The following is a 23,913-nucleotide window of genomic DNA, read 5'->3' on the forward strand; positions in this document are numbered from 1 at the left end:
AAGTTTAAAGTTTAAACACTATTTTACGAGTGTGGGGGAGACAGGACACAGAACACATAGGGGGTTGATGGGAGGGGGGGGGGAAAGGGGATGTTAGAACTTAGGTTAGGTTTATCCTAACCTACTAAAACATGAGTCGTGGTATAGAATAATTTTTGAGTCACAGACAGCATTATGGGGGGGGGGGAGGGGGCATCTTGGATGAGTTGTTAGCAAGGTTTTTGTTTTTTTCTAGATGTCTCGTATTGGGCAGGAGTCATGTCCAAGTAGGTTGTTACTGTATCTTCGGAAGCAAAATCATTTGATCTAAATAGACTGTCGCCAGTTCCAAGTAACAAGTGGCTCATATAGATTTGGGGGTGGGATATTGGACTGAATCATTAGTGCGGTGTCTAATGTTTTGAGAAAAAAGTCCCATTTCTGATGGAATTTACTTTGGGAAAGGGATGTGCTAAATTGTAAAGAACGTACATCAAATAGTAAGAGTTGAAGAGTCTTATCTTTTAATTCCGTTAAAGAAGGGGCTGTTGGTTTGATCCAGTGGATCAGAATAAGCTTCTTCGCTAAGGTTAGTATGACAGTAAGAAGTGGAATATTGTTCTTAGGGCGAGAGATGGAGGGCCAATTTCTAAAAGCACAAGCATATAGAAAAGGTTAGGGAAGATAATATTCATTACAGAGGCCCGACCCAGTAACAAAATGGGGAGTTTCGTCCAGCTCTCTAGCTGAGTGGCTATTTTAGAAATTAGGGGGGGGGGGGGGGGGGTATTACATAGTTACATAGTAGGTGAGGCTGCATCCATCTAGTTCAACCTATGTTTATAGTAGCTTATCCCTTGTTGTATTGTATGTTATGATATTTTAAAGACAGATTATGTTACTTATTCGTACCCATGGATGTTTTTAACCAATAAATGTTTATCCAACCTTATTTTAAACGTATTTATAGTGTTTGCCGACACCACTTCTCCAGGAAGAGAGTTCCAAAGTTTGACTGCTCTGACTGTAAAGAAATTTTTTCTTCTAGATGAACAAAATCTTTTTTCTTCTAATCTAAACTCGTGCCCTTGCGTCCTAGATTCCTTTCTAGCAGAAAAAAGGGTGTTTGACAGTTCCTTATATTGGCCCCTAATGTATTTATACATATTGAGCATGTCCCCCCTTAAACATCTCTTCTCTAGTGTAAATAGTCCCAAATTGTTTAATCTTTCCTCATAGCTTAAATTCTCCATTCCCTAATAAGCTTTGTTGCTCTTCTTTGGATTTTTTTCTAATTCTATGGGCAGTATTCAATTACCTTTTTCGCTGTCAAAAGTGAATCGGATTTTTCCCTCGCCTTCTATTTATTCACCTTGTTTTCACAGTGATTCGCCCTGCATTTAGACTCGCTGTCATGAGTCTTAACACCCTATTCAACGTGACTGAGATTCGCCGCCCCTCGCGGTGTATCTCAGCCAATCAGGCGTATGAGGTGACTTCCTCGCTGTTATAAGCTACGCAGCGCCACCGTTGGTGATCTGCAGGGGTGGATAGAGGATATTGCAGCAGCTAATGGTGTACACAGCATCCAGGAGCCGAGACCCAGGATCCAGGATAGAGCAGAGTGATTTCAACATTTTCTTTTTTAGGTGAGAGATCTGTGGAGCTAGTGTGTACTTATATTTCACCTGCAAGTGGGGGTTTGGTTATTGCTTTAGGGGGGCTAAGTGGAGTCTGGGCTGAGTTTCTATTTGTTTAAAGTGGTCTTGTTTGTTTTGCAGAATTTTGTCAGTGTTATTTCCTATGGTATTGTGAAATGGTGTTTTGGTTCCTGGCATGGTGCAGTTTCCACAGATTTTGTGCAGTACGGTTTTTTGGGGTGTTAGTGGGTCACCCCATCTCCTGGGGGGGGGGGCTTTAGCCTTTGCTATTTGCTTTTGGGGGGTTTGATTGTGTTTCTGAAGGTTTTTCATGTTTTTTTTGCAGGGCTGAGGGTTTTGGGCTGCCATGCTGCATGCTTTCTAGGGTGGCTGGGGGTGCCCACCATGTTTCGGGCGTGGCCCATGCTCTCCAATGTCCCCAATAATAGGAGGCAGACATGAAACAGCAGGGGTAGGTACCAAGTCATCAGGCCAGATCCAGCAGATAACACATATCACAGACAGGTATTCCGCATGAAGAAAGAGGCTGCAAGAAAAACACAGGTATTAGTGACATCAGACAGGGCCCAATTCCTCCCACCCCTCACCCGACAGGAGCGACACTTACCAGGTAACTGCTCCAAAGTTGCATAAGAGCACCGGATCAAAACAAAATGAACAAGGAACAACAGATTGGGGATGGACATCGGAAGCCAACCATCAAATGATGGCAGTGCTTCCACCATTGAAACTTTCGATGCGATGGTAACTAACCATCGCATCAAAAGTATTCGATGGTGAAAACTACTTATATGACTAGCGCATGCGCAAAAGCTTGTATTGCCGTTTGTAAGGTGGTAATTGGGTTTGGTGACAGGGCCCAGGCTCTGAGCAACATATTACTTTATCACTGGACATTGTGTGTATAATATACATATATAATATTCACACAATGCCCAATGATGAAGTTGTATATTAATTTTGTACACATTATTAACACTTTAACAGCAAGTAATCAAAATGTAATAAAATTAGATAAATTGTAAACTAACTCGCTTTAGGTTTCACTATTTTTCCAGATAGGAAAATGTCTATTTATTAAGGCAAGTGTAACTATACACACACAAATAATGGAGATGACGGTACAGTGGTCATCACATCATTTTTATGGTGAGATAAATATTGCAAACAGTAGGGCCAGCTCTACCATTAGGCAGCTGCCTAGGGTGCCATCATCTGTGGGGGCACCACTAATAATGCTGCACACTAGGCGATTCTAGCTTCCATCGTCAGCTATATGGTCGCTCAGTGACCATATTGCCGGTGATACCTAGCGACCTTCGCCGTGTGTGCGCTCCCACCGCAGCCCAGCGGTCGCTTGCTAGAATCGCTGGTCACCAGTAAAATACTGATAACCAGCAATTCGGTCGCTGAGCGACCAATCACTAACGACCAGGTCACGTAATATAAAAAATAGTTCACTATATAGAAATATAGAATTTGACGGCAGATAAGAACCATTTGGCCCATCTAGTCTGCCCCTTTTTTTACCCTTCAGGTAAACTCACTATATATATAAACAGTTAAGGTGCCCCTACACTGAGGCGATTTTGTCAGATTTTGGCCAATTGCGACCAATCGACCCGTTAAATCGGACCAAATCGCCTCTCCCTGACATGCCGTTGGGTCCCGTGCGCATCAGACCCGACCAGGTGGTCGGACCGGCAGGCTGTCCACCCGTTATTCCTCGCGGTGAGGCGGGCCGGAAGCAGGGACGCATGCATCCATCACAACGGATCGCATGCATCCATCACAACGGATCGCATGCGTCCGTGCTGCTGGGAAGGTCCCTGCAGCTTGCAGGCTGAGGCCTCGCAGCAGTGTATGGGCACCTTTAGCTTGGTCCATTCCACTGGTACCCCAGGACTGTGTATATTGTTCCTCACTATATTGACAGAAACAGACAATCTCTGACCAACACTTCACTGATGATGATATAGTGGTTGCTGCCTGGTAATACTAATGCAGCTTATTAATGAGTGTTGTATGTGACTGACATTCACAAATATCTGTAGCTAGTTGTATTGTGTACTTATTATTATTATTGTAGCTTGCCTGAGCTGGTATAACATTCAGTGATGTTACTGTCTCCTCCTCTCTGAATCCTCCAGAGCTCAGTGTGTCTGTGAAATTTGCTGCTGTTTGAGTGACTGGTGCTGCAGGGTGAGGTTTGTGCTCTGATTGGCTCTCTGAGTCAGTGAGAGCCAATCAGAACTAGCAGTGGGCCCTGTTGCCTAGCAGCTACAGCAACCATAGAGAGGGAAAGGGAGGGAAGCAGAGAGAAAGTCAGACAGCCTCCAACGAACCTAGGAATTTTCCCTGACACAGACACAGCAGCCAGGGGAGGCATATCTTTTGGGAATTACAAAAAATAAGCCACCATCGGTACACCATCGAATGATTAGCATTCGATGGTGACAAACATCGGAAGGTCACCATTAAATGGCAAAAACACTAACATAGAAAGAAAAACATCGATGTTTCCAAAACATCGATGTTTCCAAAACATCGACCATCGATGTCCATCCCTACAACAGATCCTTAAACCACCCAAAAGAAGCGGAACAGCAGATCCAAAACATACAGAAATAACGACCACATGCACAATAACAGGACCTGCCCACTGAACTCTGAAAAACCAAATAATGAAAAAAAAAATTAAAAACCAAAACCATAAAAAAAAAAGTAGGAAACATTAGAAAAAAAATACTCACAGCGGGAAAAATATGTCCGGATGAGTTGAGCTCTCGCAAAATCTCGTTCATTCATACCGGTGTGCAAATCTGTAGAAAGGTCCCCATGCTGGAAAACCGCAGCATCTATAGTCATCGGCAAACAGTTTACGATACAAATGTTGTACAGTACACAACAGGCGTTAATTATACCGCAAACCTTCGCCGGTGAGTATAAAAGGGCTCCACCGGTCTTGTCTAAACATCGGAACCGGTTTTTAAGGACACCGAAGGAACGTTTTTAAGGACACCGAAGGAACGTTCAATTATTGCCCTTGCTGTCGTGTGAGACTTTTGGTAGCTTTCTGCAGCTTCGCCCACCGGATCAGACAATGGGGTCAGGAGCCAGTCCTTGTTGGGATAACCATCACCTATGTAAAAAAAAATAAAAAAGGATTAAAGAGTTTATGCTTTGTATTTAAAGAAAAAAAACTAAAAAAAAAAGTGAAAAAAGCTACTTACCTAACAGCCAGCCGTCCGGCATTCGGCCATGCTCGAAATCGGCATACAGGGCAGACTGGCTTAATATGAACGAGTCGTGGGCCGACCCAGGAAAACCCACAAGTAAGTTAGTAATTTTCATTTGGTGGTCACAGAAATCTGGGAAGGGTGAGTTCATCGAGTGAAAGTGTTTTCGGTTGCGAAAAAATTCCGCAGAATCACGTGGTGGTCTGAACGCCACATGGGTGCAGTCAATCGCGCCCATGACATTGGGGAACTTCCATTTTGGAAAAAAAGCCAAATCTGATCTCATTCCATCCGCTCTCTTGATCGGGAAATTTAATGAACTGGGTCGTCAATTTCATTTACGGAATGCCTTAATGACCTGGCCCATACAGCGCGAAGGGGTCGCCTGTGAGTAACCGCAGGTTTGGCTGAAAGTGGGCTGGAATGTGCCCGAAGCAAAAAAATGCACCGCACCCAACAGTGTCTGGAAACCATTGAGTGCGTGATTGCCCCGTTTCCGTGCAATCAGGTCTGGCTCCATGAGATCGTACAGCATGTGGATTGCCTCAGACGAAAGGCAATAATTAGATATAACCTCCGCCTCGGTGAGAACACCCAGTTCACGCCTAGTACGAAACTGGCATGGACGTGGGACCCGCACTGACTCACCTAATGGAGCTATCACCGGAAGACTTGTGCCATCATCCATATATGCATCCTCCTCTACCCTGGCATTCAGCATGAACGTGACAATAGTGTCCCTAAACAGCTCCATTATTGTAGGCAGTGTAAAGTAATTGCAGAGAAATGGAAAAAAAACCCCGCAAATTACCCTGAAAAAGCGATTCGAAAACAGCAGACTGCAAAGGCTGTGTTATCTCCTCAAAGGCCAAACGAAGGAGTGAGGAGGAGAGGTGAATCATGGGTAATTGAGATGAAACCTGGGTAAAATAATGCATTCTGAGAGAATAAAATAATAACTTAAAATATAAAAAATATATTTATAAGCAGCTTGTCCAACACATATATCATAAAGGGGCATCTTAAAAATATAAATAGACACTTGCAAAGTTAATAAAATCACTGAAAAACAATTAGACCATTATTTCAGAATCCACTTCACCATGAAAAGACGAGTGATACACGGTGAAGCACAGTGAGAATAAGCTAGAAATTTATTCGCCTTCTTCTCATTGAATACACTCAAGTCGAACCGCGGCGAGACACAGCGATTCTTAATGCAAAATGTCAATGACAAGGCACGGAGATTTGAGGTGAGTGACAGACGGCGAGGTGCCCGTCATTCATTGCTCGCTGGCGAAAATTCCACATTGAATAGGCTGCTTCACTTTTTAACACCAAAAATCACCTTCCAGCACGAAAGAAGCACAAATTCGCCGTGAAACATGGCGAATTAGCCTCATTGAATACTGCCCTATGATGTCCTTTTTATAGTGCGGGGCCCAGAACTGCACTGCGTATTCGAGGTGCGGTCTAACCAATGATTTGTACAGAGGCATAATTACTTTTGAGTCCCTAGTTTCCATGCCCCTTTTAATACATGCTAGAGTTTTGTTGGCCTTTTTTGTTGCTATATTACATTGAGCACTACACCCTAGTTTGTTGTCTATTTGGACTCCTAGATCCTTTTCGAGTACCGATTTACCCAATTCATCCCCGCTTAGGTAATAACTAGCACACTGGTTATGTCACCCAAGGTGCATGACCTTGCATTTGTTCACATTGAACCTCATCTTCCACTTTTTTGCCCACTTATCTAGATTGTCAAGATAATTTTGAAGCGTGGTGACATCTTCTGATGATTTAATAACTCTGCTCAGTTTTGTATCATCCGCAAAGATGGATACATTGCTGAGTAACCCCCTCCCAATATCGTTAATAAAAATGTTAAACAAAATGGGCCCAAGAACCGAACCCGGTGGCACTCCACTTAGTACTGGTATCATATTTGATACGGCACTGTTCACGACCACTCTTTGTTCTCTATTACACAGCCAGTTCCCTACCCATCAATAGATATTTGCCCATATCTACAGATATTTGCCCATATCTACAGATATTTCCAATGTGTATACCCGTGAAATCTGGAGATGTTCTGAGAGCAATAGCGAGAGGTTCAATGGCGAAAAGAAGGGGAGAGAGAGGGGGAATACATTGCATGCTATCTGTGAAGTGGGATTGGTGTAAATAGTCTTTAAGAAAGATTTAAAGTTATGTGGAATGCCAAACTTAGCCATATTGTGGTGAACAAATGAGACCAGAGAACTAGGTCGAACGCTTTTTCTGCATCAATTGCTAGAACTAAGTCGGGATCATCTGAGGGTTTATTTGAGAAACAGGATTGTTTGGCAGCTAGTATTATTCAATCGTTTTTATTGAAAGTTTTTGCATAGTTACAAATAACAACAATACCCCAAACATGTACATAGGTAAGTTACAGCTAGGATATACACTACATATCAGTCGGGAGTTAATGTAACATCGATATATGGTCGGATATAGCGAAGCATGTCTTTTATCAGACAAACACAGAATAGCTCCAAAACGTTGACATGTAGTGTCAAGACCCGAAGGCGCCATTCGGGCTATCCCACATACAGCCTAGCTAGAGCTTATGTGAAAGTCAGCGGTGTGGGTGGATGTAGAGTTACCTCCAATTGCTAGAAGCTCTCTCTGCGCACAGATTCTTCACCGGTTTGATAGGAGACGCTGCACCTCCGTAGAAATCAGAGCAAGGCTTTCGAGTCAGGTATAACTGTTTACGTTTTATTAGTAGAAATAGTGCAAATCAGCAGTTAACACACAAACACAGTACTATACGTGACTTTAAATAGTTAGCACCGAAAGTACACAGTTATGATAATCAACTTATAGCCGCCTAGCGGATTACTCCCCTGAGACAGTTAAATAGAAATTAGTGTAACGTATCGTGACTTGCCCGTGTCGCTGGAGAGTGAGGGGATTAATCCTACAGACCGTCACGCGGGTTCTGAGGAAACAATACTCTCACTCGGCAACGCCAGTAACACTCGCAGTACTAGCCGCCTACTACATCGCAATTACTGTACACAAAGGTAACACATACAATATGGACACGTGCAAGGAAACATTGGTACAACCTGAAAACATACTCACATAGGATGGTCCTCAAATAAGTCCCCTGGGGCACCAGTACTCCTTGTACTAGACTTTCCAAGTGGGTGAGCAAATCCCAGAATCTTTACTAATAACTTTAAACTGAATCCCTGTGCTGTCCAGGTTGGCCACAAGATGGCGCTGGCTCCTTATTACAACGGACCAGCCGCAGTGTCCCACATCAGCTACTGAAGATAAGTCCACGTGGATTTAGGTGGAGGGGAGGGAAGTGACCCCTCTCCACTAAATGAGCAAACACAAGGCTCCTCCAAGGGAGTTGGGGGTCCCAACAGGGGCACCAGTCTTGGTGAGGCGCTATCCCACGTGGTGAGGTGATGGAGTGGTGTACGTGCCCGCAAGAGGAAGGGCAGATCTCGCGGCATAGAATGGGTGTATCTAAGTGCGTGGCCGAACGGGGTGAGTGCCTGGGTGTAGGGGAGGATTTAGCAGGGCCTGCTGGGGGTAGTGGGTACAGATGGTACCTGCTGCCCGGGATCAGTTGCCGGCTCCTGCCCGTCACTTCTCCATTCCTTCGAGGCTGGTCTTCTGGCTATCAGGTTCTCCTCTTCTGCCGACGGGCGTACTAGTGCCCCTCAGGTCTTCTAGCCGCCGCACTGACTCCCGCTCTCTCTGATGTTCGCTGCCTCCTGCTCTCTCTGATCTTCACTGCCTCCCTCACGATGCTGGCCTGCTCCGTCACTCTGCTTCTTCTGCTGGACGGGAGTCTTCTCTTGTCCCCTGGGATCGCCGCTTCTTCTCCTCCTGACTTCCTCGTCCACGACTCTTGTGTCCCTCACGTGCTGGGACCTCTGACTCTTTTTAGGTACCTCCTCTCTCCCCTCTCATTCGTTCCCCCTTAGCTGTCAATCAGCCTGGGAACTCTTCTTCGCGCCCTCCGCTGCCTCAAAGTTTAACCCCTTGGTTAGCGGAATGTGGTTGCTTAGCAACCCTGGGAGCACTGTCCCCACTGGCATGGGGTACCCCAGGTTTGTGTGCCACACTTATAGTAAAGTGGCAATTATGAAGTAAAACAATCTGTTTCCTCCCTTTATATAGAAAGCGCTCGTGGTATAATCGAGGCTGCGGCAGTGGCTAAATATACTGAAACTAAGCTAGACATATTATATGCCAAACTACCAAAAGAAAAATAAATTAACAAATCCAAAAAGCAAACCAGCCCTAAGAACCCCCCACCCTGTATTACCTACCCCCAACTTTAGGTATAGATACTATAGTGTTAATAAAGATTAGTGATAGGAAGCCGAAGCTATATATAAAGCAAGAGATAAAATGAAAAAAATAAATGTAATTAAAACGATAGTGTTAGTGAGGGAAAAGTGTTAATAGAATGTAAGGGTGTGCCGCACTAAAGCCACCCTGCCCAACCAGTCCAGGAGCACCCCACACCACCGTTACCCTAAATTGGGTCTACGATTAACCAGCAAGGAGCCACATGATAATGGCTCCTTACTTGATATATCTGAACTAAGAGCTACCTACCTTGGAGCAACCCCAGACTACTCCATGTGGCATATCAGGACCTGCATCTCCTCCTAATATGGGCTCCCTTCTGCCTCTCGCAACATACATATGGATAGTGGTAGATGCTCAATTAGTTCAGTAATACTACTCAGGTGTATGTGGGAGGGGTTAATACTGAGTAAGTAAAAAAATACATTGTTTCCCCCATCTCACTGAATAGTATTAGTAACCAATCTTGAACACTACATGATAATGATAATTCAGAGATATTGGTTACATATACCCGCGCAGGTGTATGATATGCCCCCAAGCCACGTCAAGGCTTCTCTGTACATTTTTTGTTAAGTCTCTGCCTGGCTTATGGAGAACTTTTATTGTAGCTGAAATAAACTGGGGAGGGAGAGAATTGTTAATTAAAATGGAGCTGAAGACTGATACTAAAATAGGTGCTATTCTATCAGGGAACATTTTATAGAAGTCTCCAGAGAATCCATCAGGACCAAGGGCTTTGGCAGGCTAAAAGGAATTGATAGCTGTACTAAGTTCTGTAATAGTAATGGGAGCTGTAAGGGAATTGATAAACTTGGAGGGAAGTTGTGGGTACTGTAGTAAAGACCAGATGTGTGGCGTAGGGGGTGAATCTGGCCTAGGGTCAGGGTCTGGAAGAGAGGTAGGATTAGGAGTAGGGGATGAGTAAATTGAAGCATAAAACTTGCTGGTTTTATTTCCAAATTTATGGAACCGATAGTTGGAAATAAACTGTCATATACTGTAATGTGGTATCAAACACTGCTTTGGCCTGTAGATAAGTGGATCTAGTTGCACTAGATGGTTGAGAGGTGAAATTAGCATCAGTTAAGGTAGTTTGCTGTTGTATATATAGAGAGGGCAGGGATTTCTTTAAATATTTTTCATGTGAAATGATGATACCCCTTAAGACGGATTTTCATGATACCCCTCAAGACGGATTTTGTCATCATCTAGTAGAGTGTAGGGTTAGAGGCTAGGGTTTCACTATTGTGAAAGTGGAAATCATCCCAAGCTGCTAGAAGTTTGGATTTAAATTCAGGAGATTGGGAAAGGTGGGCGGGAAACCGCCATGCCCTGTATGGAGAAAGTTCTTTAGATGTCTGCAGTGTAATAGTTACTAGGGCATGGCCAGATAATATTATAAAATGAATTACTGCATCTTTAACTTGGGGGAAAAGAGAAGATGACACACATGTAATCAATTCGTGAAAAAGTGCGGTGGGCAGCAGATAGGCGGGTATATTCCCTCTGGGTGGGGTGTAGAGCTCTCCATACATCAAGTAGTTGTAGTGATTGGAGAATAAAGGGGATTCCTACTCTAGGGCAATGTCTCGAAGATCGAGTCTGGGAGGATCTGTCAATGTGGAATGGGCGGTTAAGTTAAAATCAAAGGATAATACAGGATTCTGTGTGCGGTAATAATATTCTAATGATTTTTTTTTTAAAACTTGGAATATTCATTAGGAGCGTATATGGTGCAGCAAGTATATAACTCATTGTGGATTTTCAGAGAAACCAGGAGAAAACATCGAAAACGTCCTTCAGGATCAGAGTGGGTGTCAAAGATCTCAATAGGGAGGGACTTTGCAGCTAAGATAACTGTACCTCTGGCTTTGCTTGTGTATGGGGCTGGGGCTAGCAGCCTCCAGTTGTACATTTGTAATTTAAAAGTTTCTGGAGGGAGGAGATGAGTCTCTTGTATACAAACTAAGTCTAAAAGTGGATTTTTGTAAGAACTTACTGTTCAAACCCCTTTCTCTGAGTCCAGTCCGGTGACACAGCTCAGGATGGGATGTAGGAGGGTCCGCTAGGAGCCAGGCACCTATGCTTCTAAGTCTTTGGGAGCAGGCTCCTCCCTACTGCATCCCACAATGCTTCAGTTAAACTTCAACAGCACACTAGGATACGTACATACGTACAATGCCTGAACATCCTATATGCAACTTATAACATGACAACCATGAACGGTACAACTTACTGAGCGTTAGGGAGGGATCGCTGTGTCACCAGACTGGACTCAGAGAAAGGGGTTCGAACGGTAAGTTCTTACAAAAAATCCCCTTTTCTCTTTCGTCCAGTCCGGTGACACAGCTCACGATGGGACGTTCACGAGCTGGTCCTTTGAGGGTAGGCTCAGACTGCCAGTTCAAATGAAGCGTCCTCCGACGGGAACTCATGAAACCTGTAGAATGTTGTAAAGGTGTGAACAGAGGTCCAGGTGGCTGCCCTGCACAGCTGCTCCGCTGTGGCCCCATGGCGCACCGCCCACGAAGAAGCAACTGACCTTGTAGTATGGGCATTTATGCGAGATGAACCGGCCTACCTGCCTTACAGTAGGCAAACGCAATAGTTGATCTCAACCAACGAGCAATTGTCTGCTTTGAAGCAGGCCACCCAATCTTATGTACATCGTACAAAACCAGAAGCAAATCAGATTTGCGAATATCCTTCACCCTATTCACATAGATTCGCAACGCGCGAACCACATCCAACTTTTTCAAACTGTCCCTATTCCTCGTTCCCTTAGGCGGGGAAAAAAACGGGAGAACAATGTCCTGATTTAAATGAAATGAGGATACTACCTTAGGTAGAAATTTAGGTACTGTTCTGAGCACAGCCCTACCCTCATGGAAAATCAAAAATGGTGACTTGCAGGACAAGGCACCCAACTCCGACACACGCTTAGCTGGAGGTTTTTGCAACACATATAAAACAAGAGACAAATCCCACGGTGCAACCGGCTGTCTGTAAGGAGGCTTAATCCTGGTCACACCCTGCAAAAAGGTGTGAACCTCTGGTAACAGAGCCACCCTCTTTTGAAAGAAAATGGATAGTGCTGAAATTTGCACTTTCAAAGACTGTAAGCTAAGTCCAGACGAAAGGCCATCCTGTAGGAACTCCAGTAGCCTTGCCACCTTAAACCTAGATGTATGAACTCTCTGCTGTTCACACCACCTGATGTAGAATTTCCAGACCCAATGGTAATTGGCCGCTGACACCGGCTTTCGGGCCCTTAGCATGGTCTGAATAACTGCCTCTGAAAAACCCTTCTTTCTTAATAAGGAGGACTCATAAGCCACGCCGTCAAATTGAGACAAGCTAGGTCCAGGTGTAGGAACGGTCCTTGACTTAGTAAATCTGGGCGAAGAGGTAGTTGCCACGATTCTGTCGATAACTTCAGTATATCTGAGTACCATGACCTCCTGAGACAATCTGGTGCAATCAGTATGGCTGGTACTCTCTGGTTCTTTATCCTTTTCAACAACCTCGAGATCATTGGGAACGGGGGAAAAATGTAGACCAGACTGAAACACCAAGGTATTGTCATGGCATCCACTGCCCAAGCCGACGGGTCCCTCGATCGAGAGCAAAACCTCGGCACCTGAAAATTGCTCCTTGATGCCATTAGATCTATGTCTGGCAGTCCCCAGCGGTCTACAATTACTTAAAAAACTTCCCGATGGAGTGACCATTCCCCCTCTAGCAGATCCGCCCTGCTGAGATAGTCCGCCTCCACATTCCGGATCCCCGGAATAAACACAGCTGATGGTGCTGGCACCTGTACATCTTGCTGCGAGTTCCTCCATGATGGTTTAAGTATGCCACTGTTGTGGCATTGTCGGATTGAACTCGTAATGGCAATCCCTTCAGAAACTCTTCTGCTTGACACAAAGCATTCCATACCGCTCTCAGTTCCAGTATGTTGATAGGAAGTCTGCATTCCTCCTTGGACCAAAGGCCCTGTAACCGTAGGTGGAGGACAACCACTCCCCAACCCCTGAGACTGGCATCCGTCGTAATGACCAGCCAATCCCATGAGCAAAAGGACCGCCCCATCTGCAGAGTCTCTATATCTGTCCACCATCCCAGGGAAACTCTCGACTTCTGAGACAGAACCAACCGTTCCTGCTTCATAGTCTTTGCATTCCCCAACCTGCACGCTAGGATGTTCCACTGGAAGCTCCTTGAATGGAATCTGGCAAACTGCAACGTCTCGAAGGTTGCTACCATTTTGCCCAGCAACCTTACCCCCTGCCACACCGTTGGTGCAGGAGCCTGAAGAATTGTCAGCACCATCTGCCGAATCTCCACTGCCTTGCGATGTGGTAAGAACACCCTGTGAAGGTGTGTGTCCAGAAAGGAATTGCAGACTCTGAGTCGGTGTTTAATGCGACTTGGGAAGGTTTAGCACCCAACCCTGATCTTGCAAGAACTGTGTCGCAATACTCAGGTGTTCCTGAAGTTTTCCCGCTGACTCCTCCTTGAATAAAAGGTCGTCCAGATAAGAATTAATTACTATTCCCTTTAGATGGAGAGCTGCAGCCATGACCGCCATCACTTTCGTGAACACTATCGGAGCCGTAACCAAACGGCAGAGCTTGAAACTGCCAATGGTTTTCTCCTATTGAAAATCTGAGAAGGGACTGGTGATCCTTGTAAATGGAACTCCCCCGGCTCTATGCTCAGGAGCACCGAACGCAGGGACTCCATGCGAAAATGAATCTACCCTTAAGTGAAGATTTAAAGATTTTAAATTTAGAATAGGCCTGAAAGACCCGTCTGGCTTGGGTAAATGATCAAATAAAATTCCTTTTTTCTTTCCTCCTGAGGTACCGGAATCACTACTCCCTTCTCATTGAGAGACAAGGCTGCCCCTAAAAGGGCGGACCTCAGTGACGTGGTCCGAGGCAAAAGCGTAGGAAGAAATCTCTGGGGTGGAGTGCCTCTGAGATTTATCCGGTAACCCTCGGAAATGATGGAGAGGACCCAAGGATCTACTATGGATTCCCTCCACCCGTCCCGAAAGTGCAGGAGGCGACCCCCCACTCCGCCCCGTCATGCAGAGGACTTATCATCACTTTTTGCTGCATGCTCCCGTCATGCAGAGGACTTATCATCACTTTTTGCTGCATGCTTCTTTGTAAAGGCCCCAAAACGAGATTTGGAATTCTTTCATCTGTTGGCCTGAAATCAAAACATGCTTTAGACAGCTCAATCAAAGCCCTCATTGCAGTGATTTCAGGTGTTATCACATTTTTGGGATGTCCGTGTGGTTTTCTCTTCAGTGTAGATCCTGCGGCCCTTAATTTTTTAACCCAAAGAAAAATAGTTTTCCGGTCTGGAACACTTTCCTTAGCACGTAAACCAAGCCGCGTGTGAAACGCCCTCTACTTCACAGATTCGCCATTTTTTTTAATTATCCTCAATGCTCACCCGACCACGGCATGTGCCCTTATTCTGATCGGTGCGTACTTTCCCGAATTCTTACGTAGCGGGCCGCACGCCACGCTGTGCGGACATCGTCCGTAGAAATGCCCACTGAGCCTCCGCATTCGGACGGACTCACTGTTTAAGAAGAGGGCGTGTGTACGGACGACATCCAAACCTTGCGTGTGCGGTGGACACGAACAGATTCTGCACGGTCTTACAGCGTAAGCACGGTCTTACCGCGTCAGAACGGACGGGAACCTGGCCGTACGCACCGATGCGGTGTATTTACGCACAAATCACCACTATTATTATAAGACCCAAATCTGTAACATAACCCGCTTATGCAATTAGGCAACCTCATTAAAAAGGGATTGTTTTTAAAGGTCATCTATTATTTATCTAATTGATAATTAAACACTTTAATACCACTTTAGATTAACCCTTTCATCATGCTAAGTTCACAACATTCTTTCTTTCCCCTTTACGCCCATGTGTTATGTATGCATATGTATATACCTTTTGCACCTTACATAAATAAACAGCATTATTTATACTTATATACTTATAGTTATACTTATACTGTAAAATAAAACAATAACACACAAACCACTTCTAACTTTTATGACAACAATTTATTACTATACAACAAACTATTAAAAAAAAAAAAATCAGAGCAGGAGGTCACAAACGTTCTGCACCTCTGCGCCCATGTCCAGAAGGTGCTGCCGCAGCCTGAGGAGGGCCCCTCTCAACCCCTCGCCTTCTTGCCTCTGGTGATCTGTGGGCATGTTAAAGGGGGATCAACATTAATTATGCTATTCAGGTTTACTTTGTACAGTCAATCCTAAGTACCTACAGCATGATAATTCATACATACAAACAATTACATAGGCAATACTGTTTGTAATGGAAAAAAAAAAGATGCCCCCCCCCCCCCCCCCCCCACACACACACACACACTGGCTTACAGTACTGAATATGTGAGTGATAAAATTGGCAATGTATGTATCAAAATCATAACAACACTTGAGCCTCACTCACAATTCTCCTGCCTTAACACTCACCAATCTACTAGAAAGCTACATCCAATACAACATGCCACATTTTGCCATACATATATACCTGCATGTCACTGCTTAATAGCTAAACTGCATGATAGATAGATACATAGATGGATACATAGATACATGGATGGATGGATACATGGATGGATGGATGGATACCACATTTAAAGGCTAGCCTAGTCCCTCTACCCCTTACTTCCTGAATCATTGTCACATTGCCAGATAGGTGAAACTGCAGCACTAATCCGCTTCCATACACCAAACAATTTCTAAAGTCAATCCATCCTACAAAATAGCTTTGCAAAATACATGGCAACAACACAGGCCAACTGGCTAGACCCCCTCTAGCCCAGGGGAACTGGCCAATTGTGACTCCATTATAAATCACGCCTGACCATACTCCATTGATGTTTTATTTGTGCTTGTATAGAAAGGCCCTCCATAAATAAACACTCCTCACCTACGTGAGCCTCCAGATTCCACGTTTTCAGATTTGGCCTAGTGTAACTCACTTTTGTTTATTAATTAATAATAGAGTAAAACACACTAGATTCAGCAGTGGTACCTAACAAATAGTAGTACCACCAATTATTAATGATGCCTTATGTTTACCTACCAATTCCTTTTACCTCCACAACCTCACACGCCTCCTCCTCGTCCACGACCTCCTCGGCCACCTCCTCCTGGGCCACGACCTCCTCGGCCACCTCCTCCTGGGCCACGACCTCCTCGGCCACGACCTCCTCGGCCACCTCCTCCTGGGCCACGACCTCCTCGGCCACCTCCTCCTGGGCCACGACCTCCTCGGCCACCTCCTCCTGGGCCACGACCTCCTCGGCCACCTCCTCCTGGGCCACGACCTCCTCGGCCACCTCCTCCTGGGCCACGACCTCCTCGGCCACCTCCTCCTGGGCCACGACCTCCTCGGCCACCTCCTCCTGGGCCACCTCCTCCTGGGCCACGACCTCCTCGGCCACCTCCTCCTGGGCCACGACCTCCTCGGCCACCTCCTCCTGGGCCACGACCTCCTCGGCCACCTCCTCCTGGGCCACGACCTCCTCGGCCACGACCTCCTCGGCCACCTCCTCCTGGGCCACGACCTCCTCGGCCACGACCTCCTCGGCCACCTCCTCCTGGGCCACGACCTCCTCGGCCACCTCCTCCTGGGCCACGACCTCCTCCTGGGCCACGACCTCCTCCTGGGCCACGATCTCCTCGGCCACCTCCTCCTGGGCCACGACCTCCTCGGCCACCTCCTCCTGGGCCACGACCTCCTCGGCCACCTCCTCCTGGGCCACGACCTCCTCGGCCACCTCCTCCTGGGCCACGACCTCCTCGGCCACGACCTCCTCGGCCACCTCCTCCTGGGCCACGACCTCCTCGGCCACCTCCTCCTGGGCCACGACCTCCTCGGCCACCTCCTCCTGGGCCACGACCTCCTCGGCCACCTCCTCGGCCACCTCCTCCTCGGCCACGACCTCCTCGGCCACGACCTCCTCGGCCACCTCCTCCTGGGCCACGACCTCCTCGGCCACCTCCTCCTCGGCCACGACCTCCTCGGCCACCTCCTCCTGGGCCACGACCTCCTCGGCCACCTCCTCCTGGGACACGACCTCCTCCTGGGCCACGACCTCCTCCTGGGCCACGACCTCCTCCTGGGCCACGACCTCCTCGGCCACCTCCTCCTGGGCCACGACCTCCTCGGCCACCTCCTCCTGGGCCACGACCTCGGCCACGACCTCCTCGGCCACCTCCTCCTGGGCCACGACCTCCTCGGCCACCTCCTCCTGGGCCACGACCTCCTCGGCCACCTCCTCCTGGGCCACGACCTCCTCGGCCACCTCCTCCTGGGCCACGACCTCCTCGGCCACCTCCTCCTGGGCCACCTCCTCCTGGGCCACCTCCTCCTGGGCCACCTCCTCCTGGGCCACCTCCTCCTGGGCCACGACCTCCTCGGCCACCTCCTCCTGGGCCACGACCTCCTCGGCCACCTCCTCCTGGGCCACGACCTCCTGGGCCACCTCCTCCTGGGCCACGACCTCCTCGGCCACCTCCTCCTGGGCCACGACCTCCTCGGCCACCTCCTCCTGGGCCACGACCTCCTCGGCCACCTCCTCCTGGGCCACGACCTCCTCGGCCACCTCCTCCTGGGCCACGACCTCCTCGGCCACCTCCTCCTCTGCCACCTCCTCCTCGGCCACCTCCTCCTCGGCCACGACCTCCTCGGCCACGACCTCCTCGGCCACGACCTCCTCGGCCACCTCCTCCTGGGCCACGACCTCCTCGGCCACCTCCTCCTCGGCCACGACCTCCTCGGCCACCTCCTCCTGGGCCACGACCTCCTCGGCCACCTCCTCCTGGGACACGACCTCCTCCTGGGCCACGACCTCCTCCTGGGCCACGACCTCCTCCTGGGCCACGACCTCCTCGGCCACCTCCTCCTGGGCCACGACCTCCTCGGCCACCTCCTCCTGGGCCACGACCTCCTCGGCCACCTCCTCCTGGGCCACGACCTCCTCGGCCACGACCTCGGCCACGACCTCCTCGGCCACCTCCTCCTGGGCCACGACCTCCTCGGCCACCTCCTCCTGGGCCACGACCTCCTCGGCCACCTCCTCCTGGGCCACGACCTCCTCGGCCACCTCCTCCTGGGCCACGACCTCCTGGGCCACCTCCTCCTGGGCCACCTCCTGGGCCACGACCTCCTGGGCCACCTCCTCCTGGGCCACGACCTCCTCGGCCACCTCCTCCTGGGCCACGACCTCCTCGGCCACCTCCTCCTGGGCCACGACCTCCTCGGCCACCTCCTCCTGGGCCACGACCTCCTCGGCCACCTCCTCCTGGGCCACGACCTCCTCGGCCACCTCCTCCTGGGCCACGACCTCCTCGGCCACCTCCTCCTGGGCCACGACCTCCTCGGCCACCTCCTCCTGGGCCACGACCTCCTCGGCCACCTCCTCCTGGGCCACGACCTCCTCGGCCACCTCCTCCTCGGCCACGACCTCCTCGGCCACCTCCTCCTGGGCCACGACCTCCTCGGCCACCTCCTCCTGGGCCACGACCTCCTCGGCCACCTCCTCCTGGGCCACGACCTCCTCGGCCACCTCCTCCTGGGCCACCTCCTCCTGGGCCACGACCTCCTCCTGGGCCACGACCTCCTCCTGGGCCACGACCTCCTCCTGGGCCACGACCTCCTCGGCCACCTCCTCCTGGGCCACGACCTCCTCGGCCACCTCCTCCTGGGCCACGACCTCCTCGGCCACCTCCTCCTCGGCCACCTCCTCCTGGGCCACGACCTCCTGGGCCACGACCTCCTCGGCCACCTCCTCCTGGGCCACGACCTCCTGGGCCACGACCTCCTCGGCCACCTCCTCCCGGCCCACCTCCTCCCGGGCCACCTCCTCCCGGGCCACCTCCTCCCGGGCCACCTCCTCCCGGCCCACCTCCTCCCGGGCCCTCCTGGCCCTGCTCACGGGCCTGTCTTGCACGGTCACGTGCTGTAAGAAAAATCAAAATGCAGAGTGTTAAATAAGGCACATGATTTGTCCATTCATCATGCAGCAAAAACAATGACATATTAGACCCACATTACAGCATGTCAAACATGAAGTACCACACATATAGTGTATGCCATGTTTAACTCATGATCATGGGAGAAGAAAGGAAGAAAAAAGGTTTGTATTGGATGCACTCCTTACAACTCAATATCTGCTGGAAAAATTCCTTTTTATTTATTAAGAATGTGGGGGCTCCTTTATTATCTTTAATGGTTATATATGTGATACGGAGACAGCCACATTTGAAGCGAACATAAGAGGTTAAAAAGTACACATTAACACACAAACAATGGTGTTTTTAGGAAAGAAAAGATTAGTGATTGTAAAGATTTAAAATGTAGGTGGAGTCATAGACTGCCGGTGCTTAGGTGTATTCAGGGGTGTATTCCCCACCAAGGTGTGTTCCTAAAAATATTATGCTGTCACATTCAGGATTCAACAATAATTTGTTTTACAGGGCAGTGTTTAGATGCGTCAGGTGTTAAACACCACACATTGGTCGTCCTAAGAGGATGGAGCGACAATTTTCCTCCGCTAGGCGGGACAGATGGTAACACTCAATGAATTATGTGTACTGTCACGTCAGGCTCACCCGTTTGGAATGGGTGATATGAGGTATACCCTAATTAATTTTGGGTGTGCTCACTGCTGTTATGCTCATATATTGATAAATGTAAAAACAATCATCTGGATATTACAGTAACGCTCCTAGCCGCATGCCATTTGCACTGAATGCCTTTAATTGGCTTATACTGGCATATTACGGCTCCCTGATTGGGATAGGTGTTCAGTGTTTTTACCAGGATACAGTCTCTGATAGTAGTCCAACTTGACCACATATAATGGTGGTGTCTAATTGACACTGTGACTGTAGGTTAAAACAACATTTCTACTGTATAATGTCTCAGTGAATTGCAGCATAGAGCAACAGTGCCCTCCGGTGGACACTTTTAAATATGACACTTTGTCACTAGTCTCTGCTTAACTGGGAACACACTGATGACTGGTATTATAACATATGAATAAGGACCATTAATCTCCTAAACTAAGCACCAAACAGTCTATTCTCAAACCCTACAGACAGACAGGACACGTGTTTCGCTTGTTTGCTTCTTCAAGCTGACCACAAGAATGTCCTCCAGCTTGGATATTTATTAAAATGTGTACAGCCAATGGCTGGCTCCATTGGTGTCACATGGTGCGCTTCAGCCAGTAACCGGGCGCATTCACTTCCGCCCTGCGTCCCTGATTTAATTAGCCTCTGCCCATAGTGACCTCATCGCGTCGGTCACGTGACCCGGGCGTCGCGTCACGTGCCCGGTCACGTGGTGCTGCCGGCCAATCGCGCCGCTGTTACTTCCAGACCCGGAAGTTAATTTGGTTGTAGTGTGGCCCCGGCATCTGTGTAAATTAAAGACTCCGTTTAAAATGGGCTGTTAGTCTCTTTGGATCGCAACTGCTGCGTCTGTTATTAACTGTACATGTAGATCGGTCTGCCACATCTCCCTATTCCTGTTAACAGAATATGATAACTAATTCTATGTAGTTTATACACATTATTTATATATTTATACATGTCCCCTGTGAGTCACGTGTTGGTTATCAGCCAATCACGGTGTCATCATTGCATGGGTCTGGCTATGGATTCGGCTGTATTACTGCCCCGACATCTGTATTATTAAAACCTGCCGTTTTTATTTTAACTTATTGTATTAACCCTGTATTGGCTGCAGGTGTCTTTAGCTGTCAATGCATGATGTTTCATCCTGTATCCCTTGTCCCCATTATTGGGATGTCTGAGTTGTATCCATATATGTTGTCCTTTATAGATTATATGTTTAGACATGTTGCCAGATAGTGCCCTATACTCTGTATATAGATGATGATTATTATGAGCTTAAATAGAGGCATTGTTTGTTCCTTTTGTGACATACTGCTTTTACTAATAGAGAATAATTCTTTTGATTTTATAGGTAGTCCTTATATTGGATGTGGTGGTGGCAGTAGTATTTATAGTTGATGCTGGCCCTGTAATATCTAAACTATCTAAGACTATCCCTGCCTTGATATTAATTGTGTTTGTGGAATATTCCATTGCCAATACTGGAAATAATAAATCAGATAAAAATGTAAATGTAAAATTACTATTCATTGTTGTGATCTTTTAGAGTATAATTGTGTGAATTGCGTGGAACTTAGTGATGCGTGAAAAAAGGATTGAAAAAGCAAGAAAAACATGTAAGTGAAAATTAAAATGTGAAGAACTGGTGAAAGCTGAATTATATATTATGGTGTTTTTTATGTAATTAAAGAAGGTAAGAGAGGTGAAAATATTCATTGTGGGCGATTACCAGAATGTGTTTATAAATATGACTGGGGTCATCATTAACTCAATATTAATTGGTGAATTTATTCTAGCAACGGTAAGTATTATTGTGAAGCGTGATGGTGATAGTGAGGTTACAGTGGGACACCTCCTTCATAGGTAGGATGGTTGTCCTTCATATGTCCACTTAAATGTGTTTATATCAATTACGTGGAATAGACGTGATACACAAAATATTCCAGATGTTGATCTTTGGGCAATCTATATGGCGGGATGATAGGGTCCTAGATATACTGGTTCGAGGTTGGTCTATTGTATGCTCAGATAAACAGATAGTGGGACAGAGCTCAATGGCGTGGTATCTGCCAGTCCTAGCCCAGGGTAAGTTATTGAGACTGCCTTGCATATGCCTCATAATGGCCCTGTTGCGGCTGTGGTAAGTATCAGAATATCATGTGCACTGCTAGGAGTTCCATTCAATGATAGGGTAAGCTAGATGTTTTAGTGTATGGTTCCACATAGTACTTATTTTAGGGAAAAGTTCAGTTATAAATAACTTCTTACAGAAAGGGAAGAAAGCTGTTGTGCTCATTGAGGCCTTTGGGTTGTAAGCAATCCATAAGAAATATCATTTTGGTCTCAATCTTCAGAAGTTCCCTATCCAGGTCTCCCCCTCTAATTCCGAGTTGGATATGTCTCATTCCAAAGACTTTTAGGCCTGTTGGGTCATTATGGTGATCTTTCAAAAAATGTCTCGCCACGGGTGTGAGTTTCCTAAAGTTTGCTGAATCTCTGATCGCATTGCGTATAGATCCAATGTGCTCTAACACCCGTACTTTGAGTGGCCTTTTTGTCTTGCCCACGTAGATCTTACCACACGGGCATTGGAGCTGATAAATTACCCCAATCGTTGTACATGTAATGAAATTATGAATTTTCCATTCCTTCTTGAACTTGTCTACAAAGGTCTTGGTGGGTACCATGTACCTACAGGCCTTACATCTTCCACATTTTTCAGATCCTTGTTTTAGTATCTTGGGTTGACTTAACTCCGCCAGATGACTGTGTACCAGCTGATCTTTAATATTTCTAGCTCTCCGCCAGCTCGTTTTAACTTTTTGCGGTAAGATGGTTTTCAGGTCATCATCTGTTTGCAGAATTGGCCAATGTCTTTGCAGAATGTTATTCATATCTCTCCAGTTTTTATTGAAGGTCCCAATAAATCGTATTGGCTCTTCTACATTAGGAACACGTGTTCTGGGAGACAACAGGTTCTCTCTTGGAATTCTTTTTACCGCGTTGCGGGATTTCTTGATCAAGGTCTGACTGTATCCTCTTTCTCGAAGTCTCTCAGACAGTTCCTGCTCTCTCTTATCGAATGTACTGGAGTCGGAGCAGTTGCGTTTAATCCTGATCATTTCCCCTTTAGGGATGGCTTTGATTGTGCTGGGTAGGTGTGCACTGGAGGCGTGGAGAACACTGTTAGTGGCTGTGGCTTTTCTATAGAGATCAGTGCAGATGTTGCCTGTTTCATCTATACTTATGGTCAGGTCTAAGAAGTGGATCTGCTGCTGACTGGCTTCGTGAGACAATTTTAAGTTCAAATCATTGCTGTTCAGAACTTTGATCAGTTCTTCCAATTCATTTCTCTCTCCATCCCACAGAATCAGGATGTCGTCTATGTATCTTAAATACAGCAATATCTTGTCTGTATATTTGCTGTTGGCATCCTGAAATACTACCTCCCGCTCCCACCACCCCAGGTACAGATTGGCATACGTCGGGGCACACGCCGTCCCCATAGCTGTGCCCCGTACCTGGAGGTAGTGGGAGCCCTGGCAGGTGAAGTAGTTTTTAGTTAGAATGAATCTTATGGCCTCAACTAGGAAGTCATTGAACTCATAATTTGCATCCATTCTAAGAAAGTATTTCACTGCCTCTATTCCTCTCTCGTGTTTTATGCTAGTGTATAGACTTTCGACGTCTAGTGACACTAGCCATGTGTGTTGGTTGACAGATAAATTTTCCAATTTATTTAACACGTCCATGGTGTCGCGGAGGTAGGCTGGTAAGGCAGTGACATGTTTCCTCAAAAATTGGTCCACATATATACTTAACTTCTCAGTTAAACTGCCCTTCCCTGACATGATGGGTCTGCCAGGGGGTGTCTGGGAGTTTTTGTGGACTTTTGGGAGGAGATACAGTGTGGGGGTTTTTGGATTATCCATT

Source organism: Crinia signifera, chromosome 2 (assembly GCF_055691185.1).
Source record: "Crinia signifera chromosome 2, ASM5569118v1, whole genome shotgun sequence".
NCBI lineage: Eukaryota > Metazoa > Chordata > Amphibia > Anura > Myobatrachidae > Crinia > Crinia signifera.